Here is a 17,346-nt window from a genome sequence, read left to right as displayed (position 1 = left end):
AAACAATAAAACACGGTATGACCTCTCATGCTCCCAAAGTGCTGTCTAATACACACACAGTTTGCAGACTATCAAGGATCAAAACCTCTACCAATCTACAATTAATTACAAAACTCTAAGCATATATAAGTAAATATTTCTAAGCATAAATGACAATCAACAATACAAATCTAACAGCCGCATCACACTTTCTTCACAAGACATGCTTCAGTTGCATTTTTTAAAGTTATCCTTTTGATGGAACAAAAAGTCTTCAGTTTTTATTAGACCACCAGTTTTTCACACTTGCACTTCCACGGAGATAAAAGCGACCCCATGGTGTCTTAGCGTGGGTTCTCTCCAGGTAGTCCGGCTTCCTCCCACAGTCCGATGACATGCACGTTAGGTTAAATGGTGACTGGCTGTAGGTGTGTATGCAAAACAGATAAAGCACATAAGTGCATAAAATAAAGTGCGATATGAATATCTGTGAAAAGATGAATGTAACTTGTAGTGGTCAAAGATACTAGAAAAACATTTTAATAAATACTCTGTTCTTAAGAAGAAGCAGTGACATCTAGGGACCACAAGTGGGATTTTTTAAGATTTTGAGTCCAAACGCTGTTAAATCACCTAACTTTTGTATGATGTACTGCAAACAGGATGCAGTTACTCTGCAAAAAGACCCAAACTGGGCTGACTGGGTGGTTGATGGAAAGCTTTATCTTTATATCTTTTGCAAGGCATTGCAACCACTATTCATGCTTTGTTAGGAACAGAATGCGATATAAACAATTTCCCAATCAGTCTTTATCGTCAGCACACTCAAAGCCTCAGAGCTAGATGCAACCAAAGGAACTGTTTTATCTGCACTGCTAAAGTGGAAATTACTATTAATCTGAACGAAAAAGCTGAAGTGAAAGACACAAAGGTTAGAAAACAGAGCGGGAAGAATCTGACTCACTTCTGCTTTTTCTTTCTGTCAAGTTGAGAAAACTGCAGAATTTGGTGTATATAAAATGTTAGGGCTATATGTGGGTTAGAACTCTGCTGAAACAACACTGTGATTAGCAGTGATGTACAGGAAAATCTTTGTGTTTAGCACTCAGTGAAGAACAAAGACATGTTTTGCCTCTCAGCAGTATTGGGAACAACACCATCCTCTTGTTCAAAGCAGCAAAAAAAAAACCCAACAGCTTGCATAATCAAGGAAAATTCCTGCCAGGTTACCTTCAACTTGTACATCATCACATACTTATTTCATCGTTAGCTAATAAAGAGAAGAGTATTCACTCAGCCAGTTCAGTAACTTTCCGTTTACTGTATGTGTGACGTATCTGTTTTCCTCTTAGTTAGGACGCTACACTAAAGAAGGTCAGCTGTTTCTGGGACCCCTAGGCAGCACTGGTGAGGACACTCGTTGTGTGGTGTACGATCAGATGAGCAACTTTCCTCAGCTCCTCAATTGTGAAAAGGTGACCAACGTGAAACAGAAGACATGGCATTTCTCTCAGGTCAGAAGTGTAAAGAAATCTCTTTTTCAATGATATAACTGAGTGTTTATAAGAGAAACTAAAATTTACTGGCATAGAGTTGAGAGGAAAAGTATCTATATGTCAGATTTTAAAAGGGACCTATTGAGCTCATGTCTGGGTCCATTCTTTTTTCTCTTGGACTCTAATATGAGAGTAGCTTTGCATGAATCTTCATTTCTCTCATACTCAGCATTGCTGCAGCCCCGTAGTTCATGCTTTATCTGACAGAACCGCCTTTATATTCCGAATACCTCCGTTGAAGCCACCTTTCTTTGTGTTAAAACCCTCACAAACAGAAGGTTTTAACACCGGGGCCAGTAGGACTTCACAGATAGATCTGTCTGTTTGTGATGACTATATTAGGATATCATCTCTGCTATTACTGAAATCAAAGCAGTCTGGTTAACGGGGATTATTTGCACATAAATTGAGACTTTGGCTATGATTAATATGAACAATAACTGTTGTAAAATTATATTTATGCTAGAAAATAAGGGGTCCTCTTAAGACAACTAAACCCAGACTGCTTAAAGGGTAACAAGCGACTCAATATACCTTTTACTTTGGCATTGATTCTCTTTTTCTTTTAATGTGAAAAACCTTTTGTAAGTCAATTTTCTGTTGGTCTTTTAGTTCTGTTTGGGTAACCTTTAAAAACTAAAGAGTTACAGCCTGTAGCACGGGAAGAGGAGAGCTTGAACAGTGATGCTGCAGACCTTCTGCCACATCGATTCTTTGTCACACAGCAGGACAAGCAGTGAAGAGTCCTGCAGACGTAGAAGTCTTAGGGAAATAGGGAGACCTTACTTATTTTATATAGATGTAAGGTAAAAAGTTAGTGCCATTTGTTTAAGAAAGAGGTTGCAACAGTTCACATAAGGCCCGGTCTGGTTACATACTGTTCTGTCACCATCACGCATTGTTCACAGACCATCTGTGAAATCTGTTAAAACCAAAGTATTGTATCTCCTTCTGCCTTGCAGAACGAATCGATCATAAATCGGGCTACTGGACGCTGTCTGGAGGTGGTGCCGGCTAATGTTTACTCCGGCCACCTGCTGGTCCTGCAGCCCTGCTCGGGGCAGAGGTGGACCATCAAGAACACTATGAAGCAGTGATCGCCTGGCCAGTTTCATTGGGACCAATTACAAAGGCTATTTCCAAGAGCTGTCACCTGACGTTACCTTGGCCAGTGGACAATCAATGATGCGGGGGCTCCTTAGCTTTTGAAATAAGACTCAAAAATAGATGGCTTTAAGGAGACGAGTGATGAGGTGGTTTGGAAACAATTGATGTTTTTTTGTTTTTGTTAGTTTTTTTTTAAAAACATGGACATTCAACGTGGTGAAAGTTTAGCATGAGGACCATTTCTCTATATGAATTTTACAAACTTTCAATGTGATGTTGCCATAATTCCTGTGTGCCACTTCTTTACAGTGTTTAAGTTTTAGTAGACATTTAATCGACCAAAAGCGTGTTCTTTCTTATGTGAAGGGGAAAAAAAGTTTCCATCTTCCATCAGTCTTTCTGCAATATTTCATTCATTTTGTGCCACGGACCGGCCCTAAATAACTAAAATGTGTTCATAACACACGGGAAAAGACACAGGGGAACTGAGGTAACGATAAAAACAATAAATATGAACGATAAAACGAAGAAAAAAACCCCCGGTAAACCATAAATTGCACACCTGAACCTCAACACTCGCGGCCCGGTACCAAACGACTCACGGACCGGTACCAGTGCATGGCTCGGGGGTTGGGGACCGCTGGTCTATGGTACTTAGAAATTAAGGAATGGCTACTCGTGACAGGAGAAAATTTTACACAGTTTAGCAAAAATGCCTGAAAAGTGATTCTTATGTTTTTCAGAAAATTCAAATCCTTGTAAATATTTATAATTTGAAGAAAAATATGCTAAAAATATTACTTGGTGTACTTTTTTTTTCAAATCACCCCAACAAGGACTCTGGGCTAAATCTCACTTCTATGTTTTATGGATTCTGACTTTTATTGCTATTTTTCCACCAAGCATTCTGTAGCATCAGATGCAATATATCTCGTAGCATGAAGTACTGTAAGCAGTTGGGTACAAAGTTTCTTTGCGCTAAGTTAATTTATTTGGTTAACTGCTGTGTGCCATAACTACTGAAAACCTAGTCAAACATAGGAAGCACTTTTTTGGACAAAGGGTTGGAACATGAACGAGAGAGGAGGATTGAATCAGGAATGCACAAAAGTACCAATAGTGGAAATGCAGGAGGCCTTAAAGGCTGAAATTATTAACGTACTGAGATGTATATGATGTCATATATTAAATTGCATAAGTGTGATCAGCTGGATTTTTGCTCCCAAGATTGTCTTCCAATAAACAACTGGTTTCCTGGGTTGTGCTTTGTTACTGTGTTTTAGGATACATCTGCAGTCTTTAAATTTGTCATACTTTAATTAGTATGCTTATTTTTTTCAGTTTAATTTTATTTTCAAGCTTGTTTGTAATTTTTTGCTGCTAAACTCATGCTTTATTTTGCTTTTCTGGACTATAAATAAGGTAGAGACAGCAAAGATGAGCTACCATGCTGGCCTGCTCTCCTTTTAACTGCTCCATCCATTTTCATGGTTGTGGTCAAAATATTTTCGGCATGCTGTGAGATTAGTCCTCAAAATCATCCCCCAAAATAGACTACTTCAAAAGAGATTTCACCCTCAGCTTCCAGCTGCATGGCATCTGCTGTAACTTACACCAACTCGACTTAAGAGTACTTTCATCACATTTTTTATAAAAGCGCTTCTACACAATATTACCCAGCCACAAATAAAGCAGCCAGGTGGCCGAACATTAAAGGGACTGTTCTATAAATGACAAGTTATGGGTTCAATCCTGAAGCAACCATATGTCCTGTAAATAGTGTCCTTGAATCAGACACTGACCTCCTACTGCTTACTCTCGCTAAACTGCTCTGGATGAAGCATCAGCTTAAATGCTTAAGATGTAAATAAAACAGGAGGAGACTGCTGGGAGCACAAGGGCCTGTTTCTAGCAGAGAGGGGGAGAGAGGAGTGAGGCGGCTCTGAGGGACAGAGCCTGCATGCTAACATAACACTGAATGCTGATCAGACTCTTAACGAAGAGACTGCTCATCGTTCTCTGGCGTGAAATAGGATTACCATATGTTGGTTAAAGTCCTGCTAAATGTAAGCCAGCAGTAAATGCTAACAAGGACAAACTGATCAAATAAACTCACTGCGTTACTTAGATAAGGTTGTATTTATGGGGATGGAAATTTGTATAATTTGTAGATTTTAGCATGTAAAAAAATGGAGCTATTTTTAAAGGATGACAAAAAATCTAGAAAATGAATGTAATTCATTGACATTATTGTATCATAGTTTGCATTGTTCTGACCAGCAGTGTCCTGCAGCTCCCTGTGAGCACTTAATGAAAGAGGTTATGGTTTAATGTCAGAGCAGAGAACTCACAGTTGTCAAATATGATTTTGCTCTAATATGCACCATGTGGCGCTGTATGTTTTCTGTGATTGGAGGGTAGTGTCACTGCAGCTGTCACCCCAGCCTGCTCTCTGCTCTGCCTCGGGAAAAAAGCAGCAGAGATACAGATGTAATTACTTGACAGAACAGCAACACTGTATGAAAATGTGACAATTTCATAAAACCCACTGCAGCAAGGGTAACAGATGATACAACACACAATACTGTGCACAACTCTTTAGGCACAGATGTTGGCAGCGAAGCATGGTGAAGCATCCCGCTGTTTTAGTTTTTGTTGTTTTGGGGGTTTTTTTGCAGAGAGCATGTCAAAACTAGAGACTAGAACTACAATTAGATCTTTTATCATGCAAAATAATCAGATCGCTTAAGTTCATTCTGTAGCGTGACAATGACCCCAAACAGAGCCAGAGTAATAGCTTCAGAACATGTACTGAATGTGCTTTATTAAAGGGTTTTTATCAGACTGTGATTTACGTTTACTTCACCTTATGTGTTCATTGTTGAGTAAAAGCTATTGATACCAATTATTTTTATACTATATCCTCACTTCACAGTGAGAATCAAAATCTGTTTCTTCTTTCTTTTGTACTAAACATGTTCTCACACTCTGGAGCCATTTTGGTAACATCTCCAGGCACTTATTTGTCCAATTATTTTTAAGCTATATCTATATTAACTTTAATTTCAGTGATCATAAAAGTTATATACTAGAATAAAAACAGTTTTAAAGTTTTAGAATAGAATAGGATAAACCTTTAATACTGCACAGATGAGAAATTTGGGTGTTACCCAGCTCTTATGGCAAGGGGAATATAAAATATAAAATTGAAAAATTTATAAATTATAAAATTTGCTGACTTTGCACCAAAATGGCTCCAGAGTGTGAGAACATGTTTAGTACAAAAGAAAGAAGAAACAGATTTTGGTTCTCACTGTGAAGTGAGGATATAGTATAAAAATAATTGGTATCAATAGCTTTTACTTTTACTTTTACTGTTAGCGCCGGTGTCCTTCTATTATAGTGATACTAAACAAGGCAGGAAATTATATTTTTATTCTACAAAATGAAATGAATGTATCTACTCTGCAGAAGTGTTTGTGAATTTCAACAGATCGATTAGCTTGCTGCATTATATGTATGAACTGCATTTTTATCAGTTGCAGTTTCACCATCTCAGTGCCTAATGCTTCCCTCTTGTGGTGTCATGGTGGTTAGAAATAAATATGATATGTTATATGAAGTATATAATAAAAGCAAAGGCTTCACGTAAAGAGGGATTGGGACAGCTTTTAAGCAGGGTGACCTGCAGTATCCCACTGATTAACAGCCTCAACTGACACGTTCATGATGACTTTTGCTTTGTTCCCATTCCTCAGATCGATTTTCCCTTTATAAGGTTTGCTAAACCAGATGCTATATTTATGCTAAAAGTGGCCATAAAGAGTAAGGTCAGAAGGAGGAAAGGTAATACAGCAATGAAGAATAAAGGCAAAGTCAAAGACCGATTCCAGCTTTAAAAGCTATCTATGTATTTTTTTGTACATAGATTTATATGAAAAAGATGATCTGATTTCTAGCAGCAAAGGGCACATGCAAAAAAGCATTGGCAGGATAAATTCAGTTAAAGCAGTTAAATCAGTGCAAAGGTACAGAAAAATACTTATATTAGTTTGGAAATCAACAAGCAAAGAAATCCAGATAGATGTGATTTTTCCCATTCAATAGTACTTTTAATGTTCATAATTAAAAATGCTTTTGATTAATTTTGTCAGTAGGAGTAAAAGTTTGATGATTTTTTTCTCAGTGTTACTGCTCCATTAATAATAAGTGTTTAATAATTAATAATAAGTGAATCCAAGTTTTACCCCAATGTTTCCACCATTCCTCTCACCTAACCCTCATTTCCTCTTCAGGCCTTGCCTTTCAACCACACACACCCTCTACAGCAAATTAACAATATCTGAAAGTCATGTCCTTAAGAAATAAGAGGGGAAAATCGAGTTAAGACCCAACACAGGACCTGAAAGGTGCATCTAGCCCTTCAGCTGATTCATCTACCGTTTGCTGAACCCTTGTCAGAAATTGTTAGAAGAAGAAGAAGCTATTCTTAAGGATGGGAAACTCTTGATTGATGGAATCTTGAATATAGAAAAGTAACAATGGATTTTAATCCACAATGTAATGCCATTGGGAAAGCATGTGATTGGCAAATGCATCATTTTTCAGGATAGCAATGATCCCCAAAATACTGTCAGTACAGTAAAAGCATACCTGGATAGAAAAACATACAATAGAACAGCATCAGTCATGGCTTGGCCTCCCCAGAGCCCAGACCTCAATATTACTGAAGCAGTGTGGGATCATTGTGACACGAGAACGGAACAAAAGGCGGACAACACCCAAAGACGTGCTCTGAATATCCTTCAAGAAGCCTGGAAAACTGTTCCTGTGGAAATGACAAGAAAACTAGAACTGAAGAATAACAGTTACAATGCCAAATATTGACTTTCAAGCTTGTTATATTGTTATAAACTCTATTTTACGTATATTTCCATTTATGTTTGCACATGTTCAATAAAATCATTGCTCCTGAGGCAACGAGGAATGGCTAAAGATTTCTGCCACTACTCCATAACAAACATCAACTAAAAGTGTTTGATAAATGCATTCTATTTGCTTTTTTAAAAATCACAAAGTGAGAGATTTTTTTTCAATTTAAGTGAGCATTATGTTAATGTTTTAAATGTCATGGCATAGGATCAGATCGCTTCAAAGTAAATTATATTTTGAAATGTACAATCCCTTAAACACTGTGTCCTGATCTTGAACTAATAACTACTGAGATCTCAAGTCTACTGCATAATAAGACAAACAGCACCATTTAGAAAATTTCTTTTTATTGCAAGTATTCTTAATGCTTTGATGTTTTGTACAGATTTTCATATTTACAGTGATAATTAGTATTCGTCTAATAAATAATACAACTGAAAGTCATTCTCTAGCCTACATGTTTAAATATTGCACGTGCAAAGTATGTATAATATGTGCTTGTCCAATAGATATGCTGTCTTAGCAGCTATTTACAATGTTACATAAGAAACAAATGTGGGATCCAACCACCATGCTACTAAAGAGACACTGTGCGTTTCCCCTCCAAAACAAACCCTCCACTTCAGTGATGGAGTCATGCAATTATTCTACTGGGGTGAAGACAGTTTAATTACAGCATCACTGCAATAACAGTATCCATCCAAAAAAAAAAAAAACATCAAATAAAATTTTAATTATTTCTAAATAAGAAATTCGTGATAAAACAGTTTTCCAATTAACCACTACATAACAGTAGTGTCTAGTTCTTATTTGGTAGGAAATGTCCACCAGTGCTGTAACGTTTTCAAAAATAATAGTAAAAGAAAAAAAGCATTTTGATGAAAAACTAAACCAGCGTGACCTACTGTACAAGTTTGTTTAGGCTGCTTTTGCAGCAGTGCTCTTTATAAAGTCTCCAGGGTGTGATAGTAATAAATCATCTGTGAATGAAACCTTTTACACGTTTAAAATCACTTTGTCTGCCATAGGCAAGAAATCTGTTCCTATAAATACACCGTTTAATTATGTGTTCGCATTGCAACTGCTGCTCTGCCAGAAGTGTAGGTAGAGCAAAGTCAACCTATACATTATACATATCCTCATATTTGAACATTCAATATCAATATATTTTCCACATATTGTGAATATAACGCTGAGTGTGCAGAGAGGGAGAAACACGCAAACACCGTGACGAGACAAGAGCACAGGCAGTGTGATGTTACTTCACCTCTAGATGGCACTATTGCACAACCTACAACCTTCTGCATCGTTTCACTGGAATGGATGACAAGTACAGTGCAAAAACAATAACAGGAACAAACTGAGTCCGATATGATATACATATTTATGCCAAAAAAAAATGCCCGTTTGATCTTGTGTTTCCATGTAGGAACAGGGAAAAATGTCTATATTGTGTTGTCTGGTTCACCTCGGCAGAGTTCTATGGCTTTGGCAGGAGGGTTGAGAGGAAACAGAAAGGGCCTTTACCGCCTGCACCTGGCATGTTTGTGATGAAGCAGCTGCCTCTACTCCTGCTGAGCCTCCTCCCTGTACCTCTGAACCCGAGTGAGCAGAGAGCACCGACGGTCATGCACACACACAGATACTGTACACTTCAACAGACACTGGAGATACAAATGATGGGCCATTTGCTAAACCTGCAGCACACACTGCTTTCTATGTGAAAGAACCATTCTGTGAGAAAAACTCTACTGCTCATTTGATCTATGACCTCTGAAAAACAGTTCATGATTTCCATTACTATTCAATTATAAAAAAAAAAAAAGTACATTCCCTGGGTTATACAGCACTGATATGCAAAGCTTAATTGTATATCTGTAACTCTAGAACTGCAGTATTTATAGTTTTCTTAGTTTAATATTTCAATTTCATATTCTTCTTCTAAGTATAAAATCCCTTTTGTTATATTTGTCTCGTTAATTTAACTGAAATACACTGAAAATTGCTCACAAATTAAGGTTTATGTGTCAATACAAATGCAGGTTTTATTGCTGGGAGCTTCCCGTGATGCACTGACTATTTCTTCTTCCATGACACTAATGTTTTGTCTTTGCTTCATCATTTATGTACTGTACTGTATCCCCAGTTTTCCAGCGAGGGCTGCGTACATTTTGATTGCATTAACGTTTTTATCCAGCCTTTATGTGCAAGCTTGAGCTGCAAAATTCAAATGTAGTTACTGACAGGCCAAAGTGCAACAGGGAAGAGATTAAATGGGATCAAAGGGAGTGGCATTATAAATTCCTTCCTTCCTGAGATTCAAATCCTCCAATCAAAACGGTGCCAGCAATGCAAAGACAGATTTCTTTAAAAGATTGGACACAATAACAAAGTCAGTCGTTTATTTATTAAAGCACTGTTAATAATTTTAGTTGCTGCTATTTCAAATAAATGTTTGGTACAACAAATTTCTCCGTGTTCTGTCTCAGGCTTTATTCGGGCCCTGGTACTAGAGCTATGGTCTGTTCTTGAGTGCAGCAGTGACGACATCAGAGTGGTCCGTCCCAAACCAACTCCCATTGACCCCACAGATAGGAGTTGCATTAAGGTATTGTATGTATGTGCGTGCGTGTGTGTGTGAGAGAGAGAGGGAGAAGGAGAAACTTCCTGGAGCCCACAGTGCCCCAATTTTTAGATATCTACATAATAGTACAGACACAGATCTCTTAGAAGTTTTGCTTTTCCATCATGTTTTTAGCTCACTGGTTACAAAGGTGTTTAAATTGATTAAAATTAAATTGATTCCAATTATTATTAACCCAGGACTCAGAATAGTGGTCCATGTGTTGCTGTGATACCAGCAGCCATGTAGAAAATTCACTTGTGAATATTCATATTTAAGAAACTGGCAATAGTGATTTTGTTAACAAGAAAGGCTTTTTGCTGATTGGTTTATGGGTGTCTGGGCAAATAAGCCTTACTTTCATAAGACTGCATTTTTAGTTATGTTTTTGGCAGAATTTCTCTCAGGAAAGCTTCAACAAGCTCCAGCGTGAGCCTGTCTGTGTGTGTCTGATGCTTGGCCTCTGACAGCAGCCAAGTCATCTCTCTCAGAGAGACTAGCCAAGTGAATACGGACAGCCAGTGATGTGTAAACTGTGTCCTGCCACAGGCGACTTTAAAGTCTGCCTTATCAGTGGGTTATACATATATGCTGAGGTCAAAGGAAAACTAAATATACACACACCAGCACTTTGGTGAATTAACTCGAGTCTTTGCTTTAATCTGTGCTAAGTACAGTAGGAGGTTTGGTAGTACATATGAAGATAAGTTCACACATGCACAGAAACATCAGAAGACACATGAAAGTATAGATATTTCTATTTTAGAAAAAAAAATCCATCGTATCTTGTTTTTTTCTTTACGTTTCTTTGAAGCTGTTTAATATAATCTAAGTTGTAGCTCGTTTGTGCAAGTGTCTCTCTTTTTTTCCTTTGATGCTTTTGATGATATGTTTTCCCTGTTCTACCAGACCCAGTGAAAAATGCAGGGAGCTTTCCTGTAGTTTAATATTCTTCAGGCTGCAATAGGTTTCTGCTCAACCACTCTGCTCAGAATATATGTCTTATTCAGTTTTGAGAGTGTGGTAAACCATGTTTTATCTTTGCAATCATAAATTCTTTTTACATTTTGTTTTGCTTTGAATACTACAGATATTATTTGTCATATTATCGGTAGTGTTTGTAGTTGAATAGTGTTATATTATTATTATGTGTTAGGATTTGATCAATCCATGACGTGCACAAATGCATTCACAATGGTCTTTAAAAGCAAATACATTTTTTCTCTCTAACAGCTGCTGTATTTACTTTCCTCTTCAGTCCTTCCTGTACTTGGTCAACCTCCTCTCCTCTTCCCAGTCGGTGTGGCAACTGCTGGGCCGACAGTCTTTGGCCAACAAAAGCGAATACACCCTGAGGGAGATGCCAACCTCCATACCTGTAAGTGTTTTTCTTCTTCTTCTTTTCCACACACTGCAGTTTTTTTTTGTCATCCATCTGAGGGCATGTTTGCACTTTTTATTTGGCCTCCAAACACCACCCACCCATTTGTTTTACTTCAAACGCATTCAAATAAACCCTCTCACACTGAGACTGATATACGTTCTCCACCTTACCCATTGTAAATTTCCACACAGTTTTCGTTTTGCACCCTATCCGGTGCATTCTTGTTCAAAGCCTCTCATTTTACTCCACAGGATTTGATTGACAGACTGATTGCCGTGAATTCGGATGGGAAGATTCATTCTCTCTTCCACTACGAAGAGAGTCACACATTCGGCCTAAGGTGGGATTCATTATTTTTTTCATATTACTTAACATCAGTGGGGAAGTAGACGATATCAGATTATCACCTGGTGACTGCACACACACTTCAGCCTCTGGCAATAGGAGACTGGCATGGTGACGTAATCGGCCTTAAAATGCGGCCTTTAAGGCTGCAGACCCTGAATTGGGATACAGCCTCTGAATCGCTGCATCTTGTAGCTGTGTCGTCTTAAATTGGTCATGTGATTTTGACGCGCCGGCGCGTCCGGCAACCCCAGAGGTTTAACTTAATATTTAAGTGTCTCTTGGTTTTAGACTAGTTGTTTAGTCTAATTTGATGTTTTAAACCAGAAAAGGAAGAAGAGGGCTTAGAATTACAGGTAAGAACTGCTCAGTGGTATGTGATAAACTGTAAATGTAAAGCTTACAGGTCAGTCCTCATGTTTTTAAATCAGATTTTGAGTCTATACATGGCACATTATGCTTTTGCATGTTGTGAAATGTGCTGCAAAACAAACTGAGGTAAACTAACTGGTTTACTGTGATGGATTTAAAGTGCGTGTGACTGGTGCGCAGTGGCTGTGGTGCTCACGGTCAGAGTTCAGTCACAAAGAGGGTAACAGAGATGAATTTAAAGTTAAGGTGATGGTGCTTAGATTCATTCACAGACTGAAACCTTCACACCAACTTTATCCTGTGTCTCTTAGTTTTAGACTAGTTGTTTAGTCTATTTTGATGTTTTAAACCATATCACAGGGTTTTTACTTCACCATTTACGGGGTTTTAACAAGCAAACAAAAGACAGATCGTGATGTTTGAAAATGTTTTGGAAATATTCTTTAAAGATTAGATGTAAAATACGCAGAGGATAAATTCAATTGGTTTATTAGTTTATTACATAAGTTGAAAAAAAGTTAAACAAGTAAATAAAGAAACAACGTAAAAGAAAAGTAAACAAAACAAATCGGTAAATAAAGGAAAATGGTAATAAGAAGGGGAAAAAAAAGAAAAGAGAAAACCCCAACAATCCCCTCTGAGCAAGCACTAGGCGACAGTGGGGAAGAAAAACTGCCTTTAAACGGGCAGAAACTTCCGGCAGAACCAGGCTCACGAGGGGCAGTCAACTGCCGGGACTGGTTGGGGTGAAAAAAGATGAAGGAGAGAGGGAAGAAGTGTTAGGAGAGAAGGGGAGAGGAGAGGTGAAAATTAAGATGGAACAGAGGTGGAGGGAGACGAGGTGACGTCAGCAGTAGAAAAAATAGAAAGAGTAGAAAAAGCAGGAGTGTCCCTCCTCCAGAAGAAGCGGAAACGTTTTTTCTTCTTTTCCATGAGCTTTTCCACGACCACTTTTTTCTCTAGGATGAGGGTTCTCAACTGATCGGTTGTTTCTTCAACTTCCTTCTCAAGTTTCTGGCATCTTTGCTCCATTTCTTTTAATAGATTGCACTTGTCTGTATTTTGCTGTTGTTTTTCCTTGTGCATCTTTTCTAACTGCTCATTTCTTCTTGTGATTTCTTGAAGCTTACGCTGCAGGTCTTCATTTATTTTCTCTTGTTGCTGCTTTTGTGCAAGCATTTCAGCGTTTTCACACTTCAAGTTGTCTGAGTTCAACAACATCTCATTAATGACCTCTGAGTGTTTTTTCGCCATTTCATTGATCCTACGCTGCATCTTTGAACATCGTTTTTCCAATACTTCTCCTTCCAGTTCAGGTGTTCTGTCCTTCATTGTATTAATTTGTTCAGTTGTAGATTTCTTCTCTCCAAGTCCTGGAGAATACGTTTTTTTTCTTTTTCCTGTTGCTCTTTCTCTTGAAGAAGCTCTTTATTTTTGCACTCTGTTTCATCCAGCCTGACTGGATTTGGATTTATTGAAGAAGGACCACCAAAATCTTTGTTCTATTTGGTGTACATGTTAAGAGTTGCTGGACTAACAGTTGGTTTGATTTGCTTCAGAGAATCCTCAAAGTCTTTTATCTTAATGTTGCGCACCTCAGCAGCAGCTATAACACGGACTTGTTCTGGTGCCAACTCTCTTATTGGGCCAAGTGCAGCATCTTTGGCTAATGCTGTCAAATCGCTCCCTGAATATCCTTCAGTCACTTTTGCAAGACAGGACAGTTCGTCTTGGCTCAGTGGACTCCCGTGCGTTCCCAAAAGATTTTTCAGCAGCGTAAATCTTGTCTTCTCATCGGGTAAGGTCACATATACTCTTTTTGCAAAGCGCCTTAATATTGCTTCATCGAGCTCCTGGGGCCTGTTCGTTGCTCCCATTACAAGTACTCTGTCATCCTTTCCTGACTGCAACCCGTCAAACTCAATGAGGAACTCAGTTTTTAAACGGCGAGAGGCGTCGTGCTCCCCCTCCCTCCTTTGACAGAGCAAGCCGTCCACTTCATCGATGAAGATTACTGAGGGCTGTCTCTCTCTTGCAACTGCAAAGAGTGCTCGTACGAGCTTCTCGCCTTCTCCCACATATTTGGAGGTCAAACTAGCAGCACTGATGTTGAAGAATGTTGCATTAGACTCTGCAGCAACTGCTTTGGCGAGCATGGTCTTCCCATTTCCTGGTGGGCCAAATAAAAGCAAGCCACGTGCAGGAGCTCTCAGACCAGTAAAGAGATCAGGTCTTAAGGCAGGAAGGATGACAATTTCTTGAAGTGCTTGCTTTGCCAGATCCTGCCCTGCGATGTCATCAAATGACACAGTCGCTCCACTGTATACAATTTCATTTGTAATTAAGCTGACCAGTTTACTGTCCACATTCTTTTTCATATCCCTCTTCGGGGGCTGTTTCACAGCTGCCGGTCTTCCATTCTGAGTTTTTCCCACCCGAGCGGTTTTCTTTGCATCAGTTATTCTTAATGGAGGTCTTACAGAAGTGGAGGGTCTGATGGTGGTGGAAACACCTGCGGGTTGACTTTTAGGAACTGACTTTGGCTTACTTGCAATTGTTTTGGTCGACATTTCTCTTGCGCGACTTCCCCCCTGTTCACAGTCATAACACGGTAAACTAGTCATAAACGAAAACGTTTAGGCTATTTATCGCATTTAAAGGTCTTTCTTTGGGACAACGTCACAGAACACAGAAACGTCACAGGGCTTTGGAGCGTGATGTTACAGAGGTTTACAAATACTTTCAAATATAGCTCTGGTCGAACGTTTGAAGGCTGCGAACAAACTGACTAAAACTTGCTGCTCCTGACCCCTATTTATAGAAAAACTTCAAAGGCTCAAAGGCATGTGCTTGTGACATCATCACATGTCCTTGTGACATCATCACATGTCCTTGTGACATCATCACTCTTCATGAATCAGATTGTCACATGACATTTTAGAATGGGGATGTTTTTTTTTAAACCGTTTTCAAATTTAACCCTCTGTGGTCCAGGGTATAATTGGCCGTTCTTGACTATTTTTGATTTTACCTCTATATTTCACCTTTAAAATATGTTTTTCTTGCCTTATTTGGCACCATTATTTTCAGCACAACCTCAAATATCTGAAATTTGAGTTATTGTTTTCATTTTGGTATACTATATTAGCACAGTTGATCTAAATTAATAACACAATAAATTGTGTGTGCATCTCCTGTTTTGTCATGGTTGTATGTCCCGGTTCGTGACAGGCTGCATGAGCTCATCTGGTGGGAGTGTAGTACTGTAGTATTTCAGGCATAAAAACGTGGTTTTCACAGACCTTGTCACAGGGTCTGAGTCTAAGATTCAAATTGTAAACACACAAACACTCAGGCTTGCTGCAAACCTTAGCTGATCCCCCGTGGGCTTAATTTACTGCCATTGTTTACGCACCATTGTAATTGCTTCTCTAGTTTGGCATTACACTTTAATTATGGAATGTAATTATATTTTGTCTATTTTTAGTTGTGGCATTGTGTTGTAATTAATGAAGGGCCTGCACACTCCAATATCAATTTACAATTTAAATTCTCCACAGCATGTTTAACTACATTATGTTGTGCCTTTCCAGAATCCCAGATTTACTTACACATCTCCCTTTATGATACATTAGTACTACATTTGACCTAAACCTTTTCCATCCTTTTTCCAAACTCTCATTCATTTTTTACCTGATAACCAAAAACTGTGATAGTGAAAGGCTGAAATATTTCTAGGGGTATGAGATTTCTGTGTGTTTTCTGTAGGTGAGCAGCTGCGAGAAGTTTGGCTACGGGGTGATGGTGACACAGGTGGCAGCAACTGCTCCGGGAGTTGTGGCTCTGCACAGTTCAGGTACTATTGCAGTTATTTGGACACAACAAACACTTGTCAGCTGTGATGCTTAAGGCTTATATTATAAGTTGTTGTTGTTGTTTTTGTGTTGTCGGTATAAAGGAGACTTAAGGCAGCTTAGGGAGAAATGTATTTGTCAAACCGTTTTTGTTTGGGTAAGAAAGAGTAAGAAGAGGCGTTCTTTTTTGATAAATGGATTCACATATCAGTTGTATACTGATACTAGGTTTATCCATATGCAAAAGGCTCCAGGAAATACCGTACTCTTGTCAAAAGGGGTCAAAAAATGAAGCTAGTGAACAAATATTTTAATCCTGCATTCTTTCTATTGGCTAGAAGGGGCGACTCAACTGGTTATGGGAAAAGAAGTCTGATTACTTATCAGCCCTTCGCTTATAACAGCACCGCTGCGTTCTGAAACCTATTCTCTCCTATGACTTTACCCACGCAAGAACAGTTCCCTGCTGTGTTGAGCAGCGCTGGCTGTGGAGCACTCATGTGTTCCATGATGTGACATATGTTTGTGCCATCGATAAAAAGGCAGTCTGACAGAAAGAAGGATGACCTCAAAAAGTGATATAGTCCAGACAGAGCTTACAAATGATGGGCCATTTGCTAAACCTGCAGCACACACTGCTTTCTATGTGAAAGAACCATTCTGTGAGAAAAACTCTACTGCTCATTTGATCTATGACCTCTGAAAAACAGTTCATGATTTCCATTACTATTCAATTATAAAAAAAAAAAAAAGTACATTCCCTGGGTTATACAGCACTGATATGCAAAGCTTAATTGTATATCTGTAACTCTAGAACTGCAGTATTTATAGTTTTCTTAGTTTAATATTTCAATTTCATATTCTTCTTCTAAGTATAAAATCCCTTTTGTTATATTTGTCTCGTTAATTTAACTGAAATACACTGAAAATTGCTCACAAATTAAGGTTTATGTGTCAATACAAATGCAGGTTTTATTGCTGGGAGCTTCCCGTGATGCACTGACTATTTCTTCTTCCATGACACTAATGTTTTGTCTTTGCTTCATCATTTATGTACTGTACTGTATCCCCAGTTTTCCAGCGAGGGCTGCGTACATTTTGATTGCATTAACGTTTTTATCCAGCCTTTATGTGCAAGCTTGAGCTGCAAAATTCAAATGTAGTTACTGACAGGCCAAAGTGCAACAGGGAAGA

General features: G+C 38.5%; 1 long non-coding RNA gene and 1 pseudogene across 2 annotated transcripts; one reads left to right on the top strand and one right to left on the bottom strand.

Moving 5' to 3' along the window:
* Positions 1-156: 156 nt before the first annotated feature.
* LOC145420085 (uncharacterized) lies at positions 157-3,900 on the top strand. Its single transcript, XR_013901368.1, has 2 exons — positions 157-1,493; positions 2,498-3,900. It is a non-coding gene; the product is annotated as an uncharacterized LOC145420085 (long non-coding RNA).
* A 6,397-nt stretch (positions 3,901-10,297) lies between these two features.
* LOC145420068 (spastin pseudogene) lies at positions 10,298-16,423 on the bottom strand (annotated as a pseudogene). Its single transcript, XR_013901360.1, has one exon. The product of XR_013901360.1 is annotated as a spastin pseudogene (transcript).
* Between the last annotated feature and the right edge of the window lie 923 nt (positions 16,424-17,346).

The sequence above is a fragment of the Astatotilapia calliptera genome, chromosome 14 (genome assembly GCF_964374335.1).
Source record: "Astatotilapia calliptera chromosome 14, fAstCal68.1, whole genome shotgun sequence".
Classification (NCBI taxonomy): Eukaryota; Metazoa; Chordata; class Actinopteri; order Cichliformes; family Cichlidae; genus Astatotilapia; species Astatotilapia calliptera.
The sequence above is the reverse complement of the archived record's forward strand: the minus strand, read 5'-3'. Positions and strand labels throughout refer to the sequence as shown.